This window comes from Eleutherodactylus coqui, chromosome 3 (assembly GCF_035609145.1).
Source record: "Eleutherodactylus coqui strain aEleCoq1 chromosome 3, aEleCoq1.hap1, whole genome shotgun sequence".
Lineage (NCBI taxonomy): Eukaryota > Metazoa > Chordata > Amphibia > Anura > Eleutherodactylidae > Eleutherodactylus > Eleutherodactylus coqui.
In genome coordinates, this window is record NC_089839.1 from 316,189,679 (window position 1) to 316,200,473 (window position 10,795).

The 10,795-nt window shown below is 44.5% G+C and overlaps 3 non-coding genes across 3 annotated transcripts; all 3 read left to right on the plus strand.

Annotated features, from left to right (window-relative positions):
* Positions 1 to 1,138: 1,138 nt before the first annotated feature.
* Positions 1,139 to 1,285, plus strand: LOC136622801 (U12 minor spliceosomal RNA). Its single transcript, XR_010791982.1, has one exon. It is a non-coding gene; the product is annotated as a U12 minor spliceosomal RNA (small nuclear RNA).
* A 3,105-nt stretch (positions 1,286 to 4,390) lies between these two features.
* Positions 4,391 to 4,537, plus strand: LOC136622813 (U12 minor spliceosomal RNA). The gene has a single exon (XR_010791993.1). It is a non-coding gene; the product is annotated as a U12 minor spliceosomal RNA (small nuclear RNA).
* A 3,105-nt stretch (positions 4,538 to 7,642) lies between these two features.
* LOC136622835 (U12 minor spliceosomal RNA) lies at positions 7,643 to 7,789 on the plus strand. Its single transcript, XR_010792015.1, has one exon. It is a non-coding gene; the product is annotated as a U12 minor spliceosomal RNA (small nuclear RNA).
* The last annotated feature ends 3,006 nt before the right edge of the window (positions 7,790 to 10,795 follow it).

The window sequence follows — 10,795 nt, forward strand, 5'->3', positions numbered from 1 at the left end:
GTTCACCTCTAGAATCCTGCTCCATCTTCTTATTCCACGGCCATCCACTGGGAGGATGGATGAGAAGACCACCTGAGCTCCTAGTTCCTTCCCCTTCCGGCTGAGGTCTTCAAAGTCTCTGCAGATAGTTGCAATGTCATTTTTTGCAGAGTCATTTGTCCCTACATGTATTAGTAGGAATGGGTAGTTGTCTGCAGAACTGAAGAGTCTTGATAGCCTATCAGACACATCTTTGATTTGTGCCCCTGGAAGACAGCACACCTCACGTGAGGCTGTGTCAGGTCTGCAGACAAGGGCCTCTGTTCCTCTCAATAGGGAATCCCCCACAACCAGCACTCTCCCCCTCTTCTTCACAACAGCACTTCTTTTTCTCCATCCAAGAGGATTCTGAGTGCTTACTGGACTGTTCTCTGTTGGCAAAGTCATTTCTTGCTGTACTTCTTCATTGTTCTCCTGCGGTAGAGCCTGGTACTGGTTCCTGAGCAGTATGGGTGCTGGCTGACTCCTGATAATCCGGCTTCTTTGGGTCACATGCTTCCATTCCTCGACTTCTACGGCTACACTGAAAACATATTTTCCTTCAACATTTTGAAGACTTACTTCTGCTCTGTCAAGGCAATCCTCCTCTTCCTTAATGGGTTACAATGTAGCTATTCTCTCCTGAAGACTCTGCACCTTTTCCTCCAACAGAGGCACAAGTTTGGCTTTTCCTTTGGTAGATCTGTAAACATGTAGCATATGGCTACTCACCCCTTCCATGTTGTCAGTTGATGTCTACTTGCAAACTTCTAAAAGTCAAGAATTCCAGTGATCATATATAACCTATAAGATGCTACTATGCATAAAACATTTGGCAATGTCCTTCAAGCAGCTAGACCTGGCTAGACCCAGCACTCAAAATGCAACAGGCATATGCAAATTCTTTTCCTGGACCTCTAATCTCTGGTCTGGAGATGGCCTCTGAGCAGCTAGACCCCACTAAACCCAGAAATCTTCCCACTCACAGCGACTTTTCACTTTTCCCAGAATGCACCAGGAATATGCAAATTATCTTCCTGGACCTCCACTCCCTGTTCTCCCTAATACAGACAGGATGGGTCCAGAGGGCGATTGCTCCAGGTGGCCACAGGTGAAGGGTATGCCTTAAACTAATGAGTAAGGAAAATAACGAGTCTGGGTGACACCAGCTCCTCACTACATGTGAGAGGAATTTTTGAATGGGTACAGGTTGCCCTGTGGAGGATCAGCCTACTTTGCGGGACCTTCAGGAGCTGTGATCTGCCCACCCTGCTGATTGTGTTCAATGAAAGAAATCCATGGTTGTAAGAGGGCTTCTCTCTATTCTGGATGATTCTATGTGTGGAATTTGATGCATATTTAAGCTATTCTCAATGCTGTGGATCAGGCGTGTGGAACACAGAATGTTCCAGTGTGCGTGAAAGCCCCCTAGGTTGGTGCATCCAACATAGAATGACCTATTCACCTTGGTATTTTTTCTGTGCGAGTATAAACCAATTAAAAAATTTTTTAAATTCACACGCGAATGGAACACATCGATAAGGACAACATTTGCCCTTTCCCAGTCTTCTGGATCTTCACCTGTCCTCCGGAAATTTTCAAAGATTATGGTTAGTGGTTCAGCAATTATCTCCACTGCTTCCTTCAGTATCCTAGGATCTAATTCATCAGGACCTGGAGACTTGAATTCATTTAAGTTAGCTAAGTTTTCCCTCACCATCTCTCTGCTTATAGATAGCCTGCATTCTTGTATTCGCCCATTAACACCGTGAAGATCAGCTGATGCTAAATCTACTTTCTGAGAGAAAACAGATACAAAATAGGAATTTAGAAGTTCATTCTTCCCAATATCATTCTTAACCAATTCACCATTTTCATCCTGTAAACATCCTATAGCATCTTGGACTTTTATTTTGCTTGGACCCCCAGAGTCTCTTTTTATTGCTTTTGGCCTCTCTTACAAGCCTCAATTCATTTTCAGCTTTTAGCTTTTCTGACACTTGCCCTACAGTTTTTGCAGACAGCATTTTATTCTTCTTTAGATTTTCCCCCTCTTTCCATTTGATCAACAAAATTTTCTTCCTTTTTAAAATCTATGTTAAGTTCTGTGTTCATCCATCCGGGTCTCTTTAAATGCTTCTCATTCTTCCTTCTTTTAGGGATTGGTAACGATTGTGCTTTGACAATCTCATTTCACAATATTTCCCAACCTTCTTGGACATTTCTGTCCTTAAGAACATCCAGCCATTGGAGTCTTCCTCTCCTCTTTCTGAAATCCAACCTTGCAGTCTGAGTCTTCTCAGGTCTTCCTCCCCTTGTTATCCAACATCTAAGGATATCATGATCACTGCCTCCTAAGGTCCCAGCCACCCTTACTCCCTCCACCTTTCCCTCCCTGTTGGTGAGAGTTAGGTCCAAGATAGCAGATCCCCTTGTTTTCTCTTCTACCTTCTGGAAGATAAAGTTGTCAGCAAGAGCGGATAAGAATTGGTTGGATCCATTACTTTTATCTGAGAGATTCCCAACAAATGTCTGGATGGGTAAAATCTCCCATGATCACCATGTTGGGCTTCTTTGAGAGCTTGGCCATCTGATGTAGAAAGAGCTTCTCCATATCTTCTGCTTGTCCAGGCAGCCTATAGTAAATGCCTACAAGGGTGTCCTTTCTGTTGTTCTCTCCTTGTATTCTTACCCAAACAGTTTCTACAGAACTCCCAGCTGTGAAGCTTGAATCTCAGTGGAGATGATGCTTTCCTAACATGCATTACAACACCTCCCATTTTCTTGGGTCTGTTTCTTATAAATACATTATGTCCTTCAAGCCTTGTATCCAATCATTTGTATCATTCCACCAAGTTTTTGTGATGCCGATGACATCATATTTCTCTTCCTGTGTTCGGAGCTCCAATTCCCCATGTTTGTTTCCCATGCATTGTGTAGAAACATGTTAATTTGTGATCAGTGTCTCTTGCTCCTCTACTTTCCTTCTGAATGTTTTGTCTTTCTTCTTCCTTTTTCACTTCTAATAATACGTATTAATTGGATGCATATTTTTGCTTTTCACTTCATATTGTTCTAGTTTTAAGCTCTCCTGATTAGTCTAGCAAGGCGCCTGCCAAATCCTGTTTTTGTAAGGTGCAACCCGTCTCTAGCAAGCAGTCCATCATATAGGTAGTTCACTCCATGGTCTAGGAATCCATATCTTTGCTGACTGAACCATTGACATAGCCAGTTGTTCACCTCTAGAATCCTGCTCCATCTTCTTATTCCACGGCCATCCACTGGGAGGATGGATGAGAAGACCACCTGAGCTCCTAGTTCCTTCCCCTTCCGGCTGAGGTCTTCAAAGTCTCTGCAGATAGTTGCAATGTCATTTTTTGCAGAGTCATTTGTCCCTACATGTATTAGTAGGAATGGGTAGTTGTCTGCAGAACTGAAGAGTCTTGATAGCCTATCAGACACATCTTTGATTTGTGCCCCTGGAAGACAGCACACCTCACGTGAGGCTGTGTCATGTCTGCAGACAACGGCCTCTGTTCCTCTCAATAGGGAATCCCCCACAACCAGCACTCTCCCCCTCTTCTTCACAACAACACTTCTTTTTCTCCATCCAAGAGGATTCTGAGTGCTTACTGGACTGTTCTCTGTGGGCAAAGTCATTTCTTGCTGTACTTCTTCATTGTTCTCCTGCGGTAGAGCCTGGTACTGGTTCCTGAGCAGTATGGGTGCTGGCTGACTCCTGATAATCCGGCTTCTTTGGGTCACATGCTTCCATTCCTCGACTTCTACGGCTACACTGAAAACATATTTTCCTTCAACATTTTGAAGACTTACTTCTGCTCTGTCAAGGCAATCCTCCTCTTCCTTAATGAGTTACAATGTAGCTATTCTCTCCTGAAGACTCTGCACCTTTTCCTCCAACAGAGGCACAAGTTTGGCTTTTCCTTTGGTAGATCTGTAAACATGTAGCATATGGCTACTCACCCCTTCCATGTTGTCAGTTGATGTCTACTTGCAAACTTCTAAAAGTCAAGAATTCCAGTGATCATATATAACCTATAAGATGCTACTATGCATAAAACATTTGGCAATGTCCTTCAAGCAGCTAGACCTGGCTAGACCCAGCACTCAAAATGCAACAGGCATATGCAAATTCTTTTCCTGGACCTCCAATCTCTGGTCTGGAGATGGCCTCTGAGCAGCTAGACCCCACTAAACCCAGAAATCTTCCCACTCACAGCGACTTTTCACTTTTCCCAGAATGCACCAGGAATATGCAAATTATCTTCCTGGACCTCCACTCCCTGCTCTCCCTAATACAGACAGGATGGGTCCAGAGGGCGATTGCTCCAGGTGGCCACAGGTGAAGGGTATGCCTTAAACTAATGAGTAAGGAAAATAACGAGTCTGGGTGACACCAGCTCCTCACTACATGTGAGAGGAATTTTTGAATGGGTACAGGTTGCCCTGTGGAGGATCAGCCTACTTTGCGGGACCTTCAGGAGCTGTGATCTGCCCACCCTGCTGATTGTGTTCAATGAAAGAAATCCATGGTTGTAAGAGGGCTTCTCTCTATTCTGGATGATTCTATGTGTGGAATTTGATGCATATTTAAGCTATTCTCAATGCTGTGGATCAGGCGTGTGGAACACAGAATGTTCCAGTGTGCGTGAAAGCCCCCTAGGTTGGTGCATCCAACATGGAATGACCTATTCACCTTGGTATTTTTTCTGTGCGAGTATAAACCAATTAAAAAATTTTTTAAATTCACACGCGAATGGAACACATCGATAAGGACAACATTTGCCCTTTCCCAGTCTTCTGGATCTTCACCTGTCCTCCGGAAATTTTCAAAGATTATGGTTAGTGGTTCAGCAATTATCTCCACTGCTTCCTTCAGTATCCTAGGATCTAATTCATCAGGACCTGGAGACTTGAATTCATTTAAGTTAGCTAAGTTTTCCCTCACCATCTCTCTGCTTATAGATAGCCTGCATTCTTGTGTTCCCCCATTAGCACCGTGAAGATCAGCTGATGCTAAATCTACTTTCTGAGAGAAAACAGATACAAATTAGGAATTTAGAAGTTCATTCTTCCCAATATCATTCTTAACCAATTCACCATTTTCATCCTGTAAACATCCTATAGCATCTTGGACTTTTATTTTGCTTGGACCCCCAGAGTCCCTTTTTATTGCTTTTGGCCTCTCTTACAAGCCTCAATTCATTTTCAGCTTTTAGCTTTTCTGACACTTGCCCTACAGTTTTTGCAGACAGCATTTTATTCTTCTTTAGATTTTCCCCCTCTTTCCATTTGATCAACAAAATTTTCTTCCTTTTTAAAATCCATGTTAAGTTCTGTGTTCATCCATCCTGGTCTCTTTAAATGCTTCTCATTCTTCCTTCTTTTAGGGATTGGTAACGATTGTGCTTTGACAATCTCATTTCACAATATTTCCCAACCTTCTTGGACATTTCTGTCCTTAAGAACATCCAGCCATTGGAGTCTTCCTCTCCTCTTTCTGAAATCCAACCTTGCAGTCTGAGTCTTCTCAGGTCTTCCTCCCCTTGTTATCCAACATCTAAGGATATCATGATCACTGCCCCCTAAGGTCCCAGCCACCCTTACTCCCTCCACCATTCCCTCCCTGTTGGTGAGAGTTAGGTCCAAGATAGCAGATCCCCTTGTTTTCTCTTCTACCTTCTGGAAGATAAAGTTGTCAACAAGAGCGGATAAGAATTGGTTGGATCCATTACTTTTATCTGAGAGATTCCCAACAAATGTCTGGATGGGTAAAATCTCCCATGATCACCATGTTGGGCTTCTTTGAGAGCTTGGCCATCTGATGTAGAAAGAGCTTCTCCATATCTTCTGCTTGTCCAGGCGGCCTATAGTAAATGCCTACAACGGTGTCCTTTCTGTTGTTCTCTCCTTGTATTCTTACCCAAACAGTTTCTACAGAACTCCCAGCTGTGAAGCTTGAATCTCAGTGGAGATGATGCTTTCCTAACATGCATTACAACACCTCCCATTTTCTTGGGTCTGTTTCTTATAAATACATTATGTCCTTCAAGCCTTGTATCCAATCATTTGTATCATTCCACCAAGTTTTTGTGATGCCGATGACATCATATTTCTCTTCCTGTGTTCGGAGCTCCAATTCCCCATGTTTGTTTCCCATGCATTGTGTAGAAACATGTTAATTTGTGATCAGTGTCTCTTGCTCCTCTACTTTCCTTCTGAATGTTTTGTCTTTCTTCTTCCTTTTTCACTTCTAATAATACGTATTAATTGGATGCATATTTTTGCTTTTCACATCATATTGTTCTAGTTTTAAGCTCTCCTGATTAGTCTAGCAAGGCGCCTGCCAAATCCTGTTTTTGTAAGGTGCAACCCATCTCTAGCAAGCAGTCCATCATATAGGTAGTTCACTCCATGGTCTAGGAATCCATATCTTTGCTGACTGAACCATTGACATAGCCAGTTGTTCACCTCTAGAATCCTGCTCCATCTTCTTATTCCACGGCCATCCACTGGGAGGATGGATGAGAAGACCACCTGAGCTCCTAGTTCCTTCCCCTTCCGGCTGAGGTCTTCAAAGTCTCTGCAGATAGTTGCAATGTCATTTTTTGCAGAGTCATTTGTCCCTACATGTATTAGTAGGAATGGGTAGTTGTCTGCAGAACTGAAGAGTCTTGATAGCCTATCAGACACATCTTTGATTTGTGCCCCTGGAAGACAGCACACCTCACGTGAGGCTGTGTCAGGTCTGCAGACAACGGCCTCTGTTCCTCTCAATAGGGAATCCCCCACAACCAGCACTCTCCCCCTCTTCTTCACAACAGCACTTCTTTTTCTCCATCCAAGAGGATTCTGAGTGCTTACTGGACTGTTCTCTGTTGGCAAAGTCATTTCTTGCTGTACTTCTTCATTGTTCTCCTGTGGTAGGGCCTGGTACTGGTTCCTGAGCAGTATGGGTGCTGGCTGACTCCTGATAATCCGGCTTCTTTGGGTCACATGCTTCCATTCCTCGACTTCTACGGCTACACTGAAAACATATTTTCCTTCAACATTTTGAAGACTTACTTCTGCTCTGTCAAGGCAATCCTCCCCTTCCTTAATGAGTTACAATGTAGCTATTCTCTCCTGAAGACTCTGCACCTTTTCCTCCAACAGAGGCACAAGTTTGGCTTTTCCTTTGGTAGATCTGTAAACATGTAGCATATGGCTACTCACCCCTTCCATGTTGTCAGTTGATGTCCACTTGCAAACTTCTAAAAGTCAAGAATTCCAGTGATCATATATAACCTATAAGATGCTACTATGCATAAAACATTTGGCAATGTCCTTCAAGCAGCTAGACCTGACTAGACCCAGCACTCAAAATGCAACAGGCATATGCAAATTCTTTTCCTGGACCTCCAACCTCTGGTCTGGAGATGGCCTCTGAGCAGCTAGACCCCACTAAACCCAGAAATCTTCCCACTCACAGTGACTTTTCACTTTTCCCAGAATGCACCAGGAATATGCAAATTATCTTCCTGGACCTCCACTCCCTGCTCTCCCTAATACAGACAGGATGGGTCCAGAGGGCGATTGCTCCAGGTGGCCACAGGTGAAGGGTATGCCTTAAACTAATGAGTAAGGAAAATAACGAGTCTGGGTGACATCAGCTCCTCACGACATGTGAGAGGAATTTTTGAATGGGTACAGGTTGCCCTGTGGAGGATCAGCCTACTTTGCGGGACCTTCAGGAGCTGTGATCTGCCCACCCTGCTGATTGTGTTCAATGAAGGAAATCCATGGTTGTAAGAGGGCTTCTCTCTATTCTGGATGATTCTATGTGTGGAATTTGATGCATATTTAAGCTATTCTCAATGCTGTTGATCAGGCGTGTGGAAGCTCCCTAAGTTGGTGCATCCAACATGGAACGACCTATTCACCTTGGTATTTGCTCTGTGCGAGTATGGACTAACTTTTTAAATCCACACACGAATGGAACACATCGATAGGGACAACATTTGCCCTTTCCCAATCTTCTGGAACTTCTGTTCTCCTGGAATTTTCACAGATTTGGCGGGTGGTTTTGGAATTACCTCCACTGCTTCCTTCTTTGACATGGACACCCAAACTTGTGATTTTCCTCACTCTTTTGGAAACTGAAAGAATTAACCTTCATAGGTTAAACACTGATCATTAAATGTGTCCTTTTACCAATGCTGCTTTAAATAGAGAATATATATCCGCCAAGTTACTTGGAGCTCAGGTAAATAAATAGAGTCCTGTTCCTATTTCTATGGGGGGTTAGAATTGAGAGAGTTAAAAGGACAACCATTGTAAAGTCCAGACAAAGTGGTGGTTTAGGTTTCCCAGATGTCCAGCTGGATTTGGCAATGAATTCCATGATCACAGTACTCAGACTCATCCAAGGGGACACTAAAGTGGCGCCCATGCCCAAATACATTGGGGGATGGCTGCTCTGCAGGTTACAGTGGTGTGAGAGGAGGCTGACACAGCCGGTGGCGTTCACTTGTCTGTAATGGTATGTGCGGATAGAAAAGTGTGTTCAAAAGAATGACTTGACTGTTCTGAACAGGAAAAAGGTAAGAAATAAAAAGAAGGTGCTACATATGTGTGAGGGCTTCGGCACACGGGCGAGAGAGATATCAGGATGGGATTCACGCCTCCCTTGGCCCCCCCCCCCCCCCAAAAAAAGATCCTTGTCACGGAGAGTCCCCTGCCACTGTTGTCACAGCAGTGGCAGGGGATCGCGATCCTCACCCATTAACTTCAATTGGGCTGGTGCTACTGCCGCCGGCCCCATTGGAAACAATGGGTGAGATCACAAAAAGAATGGACATGCTGCAATTTTGTTTTTAACGCTGCATCACAGGCATTAAAACATCGCAAATGTGCATGGAGCCATTGGCTTCATAATTTTGCAATTTCTCACATGCTCGCAGCGCTGGAAAATCGTGCAATTCCCTCACCAGTGTGAAGCCACCCTAAGAGAGAGGAACTTGGAGAAGACATTGATTTGCTAACAAATGTGGAAGCAGAAAAAGTATGGGAAAATCTTTCTCGGAGGATGGGACAAACAAACAAAATGACATAATGTGGTTATGTAATGGCCCGAAGCCTATATATCTGGCCCCTTCTAACTGTCATACATGTCATGTCTTTCATATGCTCTGTGCAAATTGTCCTGTCACTAGTTATGTGTATTACACAGCTGCAGCATGTAAGAGGTTAATGTCTATGAATGTCTGGGATATGTCTGGAAATTGTAACCAATTGTCATGTCAAGTGGGTATGTAAGGTATAAATATGAGTGAAAGGTAAGACAGAAGGGTTTCATTGCTTCAATGGTTGAGTGTGGAGGGAGAGTGCCAGCGACATGGGGGTACCTTCAACCCTCATGTGGTGAAGAATGGAAGAGAAAGAGAGGTACCCTAATGACCTAGTTCCAGGACCCCTATCCTAGGAGAGAGAGAAATAGCCCACCATGCAGTGTTCAAAAATCTGTCCAAAAGTGAGAGTCAGTGAAGGGATTTGTCTCCCATGGGTGTGTGTCTGTCCAGGAGCAGAGTCATACAGATAACTAGTACTGTAGGCCCGGTGTCATCCATGTCCCAGAGTGTGTGTCCAGGAGCGGAGTCATACAGATAACTAGGACTGTAGCCCGGTGTCATCTTGTGTCCTGGAGTGTGTGTGTCTAAGAGCGGAGTCATACAGATAACTAGGACTGTAGGCTTGGTGTCATCCTGTGTCCTGGAGTGTGTGTTTCCACGATCGGAGTCATACGGATAACTAGGACTGTAGGTCCGGTGTTATCCTGTGTCCCAAAGTGCGTGTGTCCAGGAGTGGAGTCATACAGATAACCTAGACTGTAGATCCGGTATCATCCTGTGTCCTGGAGTGTGTGTTTCCAGGATTGGAGTCATACAGATAACTAGGACTGTAGCCCAGTGTCATCCTGTGTCCTGGTGTTGCGTCCTACGAACGTGCAACCTCAATAACATAAATCAAAGGCACAACTGTGCAAAGAAAATACAAAATAAATGGGGGAATACTCTCCTTATAATCCCCTACCCCGGGAGGGGACCCTGCCTGCTCAGCAGACCGACCGCGCTGATAAGTGCGAGCCTGCAATCGTGCCTGGGCCTCTGACCAGTCCCTAGCTGGGAGCCCTAGCACAAAACAAAAAGAGAAACAAAACAAAACAAAACAGTAAAAGCACTTAGCTTATCCAGCAGAGCTTCCACCACACTGTGTTGCTCCGTCGCTGTCCAACATAGAACTGAAGTGAATTGACCAGCACAGGAGTAACAGTTAACACTGCTTAAATAGGAGCAAAGCTACTTAGCACCAGGTGCTGACTGACATTAATCTTGCAACCACCACACCTCTCAGCTCCAGGAGAGGTAGGAATGCTGCTAAACCCTGGTCTGGCCTAAAAGCAAGGTGGGAACCTCAGAACGGCTGCAACACCTGGAGTGTGTGTGTCCAGGAGCAGAGTCATACAGATAATTAGGACTGTAGGCCCGGTGACATCCTTTGTCCCAGAGTGTGTGTGTCCAGAAGTGGAGTCATACAGATAACTAGGACTGTAGGTCTGGTGTCATCCTGTGTCCCAGAGTGTGTCTGAACAGGAGTGGAGTCATACAGATAAGTAGGACTGTAGGTCCGGTGTCATTCTGTGTTCCAGAGTGTGTCTGTCCAGGATCAGAGTCATACAGATGAACTAGGACTGTAGGCCCGCTGCCATCCTGTGTCC